This window comes from Meleagris gallopavo, chromosome 4, assembly GCF_000146605.3.
Source record: "Meleagris gallopavo isolate NT-WF06-2002-E0010 breed Aviagen turkey brand Nicholas breeding stock chromosome 4, Turkey_5.1, whole genome shotgun sequence".
NCBI classification, from domain to species: Eukaryota; Metazoa; Chordata; class Aves; order Galliformes; family Phasianidae; genus Meleagris; species Meleagris gallopavo.
Window position 1 is genome coordinate 7,973,395 of NC_015014.2, and position 6,457 is coordinate 7,979,851.

Below are 6,457 nucleotides of genomic sequence, written 5' to 3' on the forward strand. Positions count from 1 at the left end.
TAAAAAAGTTCCTAATTTTTCCACACAACTTAAATCTAAAATGAAGAAAATTGTGATTCAAAAAAAATGCAGATTACAGATTAATTCTACTTGAATATGTAGGTTACCCTGAATATAATGCCTCCTATTTACATTCATGACCACTGCAACAAATACAAAGAGCATAATAACACTGACAAAAGATGAAGCAAATTATCACTATAAAAACATATTAAAAAAATTTGCACCATAATCACCACCACTAGCAACACATTTTGACCAGGGATGAACAAGAACCTGCATGCCACTTCTGAAAATATCTGTACCAGCAGAGGAAGTGATTCACTGCCCCACCCACTCTTCACTGCTCACATCCACTGCATGGTCTCAAAAAATGTTCAGCAAGCGTTGATGAATGTCAATGGGTGTTTTTTTCTTATGTGGAGGAATTCAATGACACATTTTACTTCATACACACTGACAGCTCTCATACTGAAAAAACATGCAGTGGAGTATTGGTGGGAAGGTTCAACTTCTACTGCCATACCAACGACATCCACCTCTGAAGTCACAAGTCTACATAACAAAATAGCAGACCTTCCTTTCAGAACAGTCCTCATATATTTAATACATATTTTATGTATATTGACATGTTTAAATATGTTAATTAATATGACTTAAATTAAATATATTACTGTCCCAATGCAGACTAGCTTGAATGTACTGAAAGAACAATTAAATCCGGTCCTTTGAAATTTGGACATCAAAACTTGCTTTGTACAGAATGTTCATGCACCATATGAAATCTCTCAAATAATGTTAATGATGAAATAAAAATTTTATAGGAATATTGATCTAATTCTATTGATAGACAGTGTTAAAAAAAAAAAAGAAAATCGAGTATCATTTGTTCTTCACTGTTCCAAAACGTAATTCCATCTCTAAATCATAGTAAGACTGTATTGTTATCAGTACATGAGAAAAGACAAAATACAGAAGTAGGAGCTAGAAGTTCATCATTTGATGTGTATTTGACATGTGCAATCATCCAAAAGAAAATATTCTCTAGGATTCAGAAAACTTGATCCAATACTTGTGATGTAAATGTTTGGATGGAATACAAAATATAATAATACCAGGAGAATAACGGTACTATAAAATCAGTATTAGATAAAAATGTAACTCATAATTGCTTCTCTTTCTATCATCTGAGCATGTTTTAGTCCTGCAATCATAAGTCTTTTTCAAGCAGCTAATACCAATTAGAATTAGAGCAGAATGGAAGCCAATGGAAGTGAAATTAAAAACAGGGAGGCAGAGAATAGTAAAGAACAGAGAAGGTGAATATTTTATCTCATTTAAAGTCTTTCTATATGAAGGTTTCCCCCTCTTTGCCTCTAGAAAAAGGTTTGTACTTTTTTTTTTTAAATCAGTTTGACTGTAGGCTATTTAATGGCGATTAATAAGATGCCATCATATTTATGAAATTGACGTGAAGGACATTTTAGTGGGAGTAAATGAGTGTAACACAAACATAGTTTATGGATCGTCTTCAACTCTATATGACGAAGATAATGTTAATCTCTTTATGATAGATAATAACTAACACTTCTTAGTTATTATTACCTGTATAACAAATTAACGCCTGACAAATTAACTAAATATCATACCTGCCAAGGACAGCTTTTGCATTTGAGTGTTATCTCACACAATCCAGTTTAGCCTTATCATAAGCTGAATTATCAGTCCAGCTTTATGACAAGTAATTACTAAACAGAGCACAAGAAAACAACCCTAGAAGCTGTGAAACAGAAGTTCTTGTTCTTTTAACATAGTCAGGTGTTCTATACCTAGAATAAATTAAAGATATTTTGGAGTTATATTTAAAGCATAAATAAGTCTATTTCCCAGGCTTAGCAAAATATTTCAGATCTTGTTTAGATGATCTCTAGTAAAAGATTTAAGTATTTACAAGCTGCTCTTCTCATTCCCAACCTGAGTAATGCTACCAAGAAAAAATTGTTAACTATTTTAAAAAAGAAAATTGATTTAAAAAGTTATTATCATGCAACTGCATCATTCATTTCAGATACTCTTAAACCAACCGTATTCAATCTTGCAATTGCATAACATGGCAGTTAAGCACCACTGAAGGAAGAAAAGCATCCTAAGTAGCAGCTTCAGAAATAAAGCCTATTCTGGAAGATAAGAAATTCATACACCTTGTGAACTATAAATAAATATCTCTAGTTACCAGGTAAACATTTTTTTCTTCCAACCAGATTTTGTGTACAGATTTGTCTATGCTATTAGAATGCTAAGTGATTTAAGTAGCACCATCCACTTTCCAAACATAGGGTGATAAAAGATTATCATCTCAGTCACTAACAAGAATTTTTTATGTAAAAATTGCGGAAACTTTTGGAGCAGCTTGAATCATTATTCTCCTAAACTCCAGATGGCTACCTTCCCATTACTATATTTTTCTTTATCACTCTATTATGCTACAGCACGTACTGTCAGGTAATGACTATTTACCTTTCTCCCCCTTTTTTTTTTTTTGGTTCCAACTTACATTTGTATGATTTCAACAATTTTTCCTTATAAAAACGTAATGCCACATGAATGAATGGTTAATCTAATGGTTATTCTCTCTAATGTAATACAATTAAAAACAAATGAAAAGACTAATCATTGAGACTTTTTTTTTTGAAGTTTAAGCAAGATACATTTTTAATTATATTTTTCTCCATTTGAACAATAGCATATTCTTCTGACATCTGTTTTCTCTGACACTACTATTAACACATTACTAGGTTTTTTTTATTTTCCTCAAATAAAACTGTTCATGGGGTGAAAGTGTATAGTATATCTTATCAGACTATGTATTATTTTTGGTTCAGAAACAAAGGCAACCACAGAGAGCGTGCAAACTATAGTGTTTTAGAGGAAGATAACCCCATTCACCAATACCCATCTCCCACAAAGACAATCTACACCATCAGTCAAAGAGCTGCTACACTTTCTCTCCACTGTAAAGAATAGGGACTACAGAGTATTTCTTTGGAAAAAAAATAAACAAACTATAGAGGAAAATCTTGCAGTACTATGTAATAGCACCACCTGGTGACTTCAGACTTGATAATAGAGAAAACATCATTCTACATTTTTACCGGCATAGATGTCCCTTTCTCAAGTGTTCATCCCAACAATCTTTGTTTTAATCAAAACAGCTAATCTTCATTTATATTTTGTTGCCAAATATAAACAAGAAATTCAGAATATTTTTAAAATCAGGCAAGTGTTCAAAACAAAGGGCATAATCTTGTCTCAGGAATCTCTACAAGCATGCGGCTAAGGACAACAAGACCTTTAGGAATAATATGGATACTTATGCTTAATGCTATGACATTTTCTTCACTTGATCTTTAAAAGGAATTCAGTTGATTTATCTGACATAAATTAAGTGCACTAAACAGGAGATCAGTAAATAAAAATATATCAAGGCAATCACCAGGCTTCTTCTTATTCCCCTGTGTTCCTTCAAGTGCCTGGAACTCTGGGATATGTCCTTGCAATGACTTAACTTGCAAACTGCACGTAGAATTTTAAGAAGGTTCAAATGAGAGGAAGGCTTGATTTAGTGCACAAGAGCTTGGCCTTATGTCTAAAGAAATGAGATGTTATAGGTTAAGTTCAGCAAGATGAGTAGATTTAAAACGTCATTATAACTTATTTGTATTGCAGTAGCACCTTCACAGACAAGCCAAAGACCAGGACATATTATACTAGGCTAGCAAAAACTATTAGTAAGAGACAAACTGCGTCCAAATTACCTTATTATGTAGAGCTTTAATATATTTAAAATCCAGTCACATATACTTCCTATCTCCTTCTGATACATAGTATCAAATGTATCTGTCGTGCACTGTTTCTGTTTCTTTAAAAGAAAACAACAAAAATCAAATTCAGAATCCATATTTACAAGACAGTAATGTCGAACATAAATTATGTCATTAGTAAGAGTGAATTTTTCACTTTGTTAAGCTCTGTGATATGCAGAGGAGCAGAATTTCTAAATGACCTTGAACCTTCAGCTGCCAAAACACACAAAATATGCTTTAAAGTATAAATGGTATTTGAAAGTACAAAGTGATGTATGAAAGCAGAAAATGATGTATGAATATAATATCAATATTTGGTTCAAACAACAGATACACTTGTTCTTTTTTATGTTAAGGAAGAGTTATATTGGACAGAACATACTTCCAATTAGGTAAACTTGAAAATTCATTTTTAAAGTTTCAAAAGTTTTCATAAATAAGCTTATGGTTCAAGATAAATTCTCTTTAAAATACTGGAAAGGGACTGGAAGGGGAAAAAAAAGAAAAAGACAGGATGAAAGACTAAATTACTATTTTTGTGGGCAGCTTTTCTAATAACAGCTAATGCAACTACAAAATGATTGTGCTCACAGAAATAGAACTTTGCATGGTAAATAGAATACTGAACAAAGAAAAAATGTTCATACACTACAGAGTAATAACATTGTAGAATCATGGAAAGGCTTCTGTTGGAAGGGACCTTTAAGATGATCTAATTATAATCCCCTGCCACAGGCAGGGCCGCCCCCCCCAGCAGCTCAGGCTGCCCAGAGCCCCATCCAACCTTGCCTTGAGCACCTACTAAGGATAGGGCACACACAGCTTCTCTGGGTAGCTATGCTACTGCCTCAGTACCCTCTGTGTAAAAAATAAAATAAAATAAATCCATCTTATGTCTATAATAAATCTCCTCTCTTAAAGACGCTCCCCCTGTTTTATCACCATCTGCCCATGTCTAAAATCAGTCTCTCTTCATTTATAAGCTTCCCTCCTGTACTGGAAGGCTGAAATGAGATCTCCCTGAAGGCTTTTCTCCAAGTTGAACAAGCCCAGATCCCTCAACCTTTCTTTTAAGAGAAGTATTACAGCCCTATTTCCATACTTCTTCTAATATCTCTTTGTGATGTCTCTTAATGATGTATCATACATGAAAGGAAATATCTCTAAATATTTTAAATACACAAGCTCTGCTCTGAAAACAATGTCTCCTATTTTGTTATGTTGACTCCTGACACAGTCTTCAAGTGACTTGTCAAAGACAGATCTTACATCAGCAATAACTAAAAAGATAAGGATGTGACAGTTTCTGAGGTTTGCAGAGAATAAACATCTTTTCTGAAATTATTTATTTTTTAGTTTCTAGCTTTCTTGAATCTTGATCATCCTATACACAGGTTGAAGAGGCTTAAGTGTTTAGTTTTGTGTAGTGTTTCACTCATGTGTTGTTTGCTTGGTTAGTTGTGGTTTATTTTTCTACTTTAAATAATAACTCTTGGTGTGGTATCGTTTCCTTTTTTTTTTTTTCCCTTGTGTGTTTGTTTTGCACAGGATAGAGAGCTTATAAAAATAGAGAAGCTACAAATACATAACTAACACATTTTTCAAATGAATCTAAGTAATATTTACATTCTAGAATATCTACAGTGTATGTATTCTCCCACAGCTCTGTGCCCTGCTGTAAGAAAGCAGGTTTCTTCTTAAGCCTGTGAAATTCTGGGCATCCTGATATGGTTATCTTGAACGTTACTCACTACACAACTAGGCATCTGAATCACACTTTAATAAGGAGCTGTTGCAATTGACTTAAGGAACATTATTACCAAAATTATTGTAAGTTACATTTGTCCAGACTGAACAGAGGTAGAAAAATGAGTGTATCAGCTGCAGTAGCATGTCATGTTTCCATTAATGGGAACAGATCATTGAGTAAGCTGTCATTGCTCCAATGAATTCAGTAAAATTTCAACTTGTACCACTAAAAATCTGCCAGAGATGTCTAATGATTTATTATTTACTCCCTACAGAAACAAGAATTAGAGGAAGAAAAACAACAACAACAACAAAAACCCAGCATCTCTCAGCTTACGTGATTCTAACATTCAGAAAAAGTGAGCAACTTTTTTGCCTGCTTTTAGGCACAATCTCTTGGTATATTATAGAACAGAGCTTCACGGTGCACAGGAAAATTAGCCTGAAAACATCTCGGATGCTATGAGAGGAACACTAACAACAGGAATGGCTTGTCATGTCGAAACATTAACAGTCTATAACAACTCTTGTCAGAGTGAAGAAAATGAGAAATGTAACATGACAACCTTGAAAACAGAGGAATCTACATTAGCTGCACCATCTACTCTTTTCACAAAGATGAGAAGTAGCGACTACCATGGATGCAATACCTATTGTAATCATGTAATAATACTCATATGTCTGACTTCCACTCTATAAATCCCTACTATAAAAATGCAAGGGATAAACTATTCACAGAAAACAGTATTGTACAGCATTAAGTTCCGTACTGACCACAGAACACGATGGAACACAGACCCGAGAATCCTCTATTCTTAAGGCAAGCGTTACTAGCTTTGGCATAC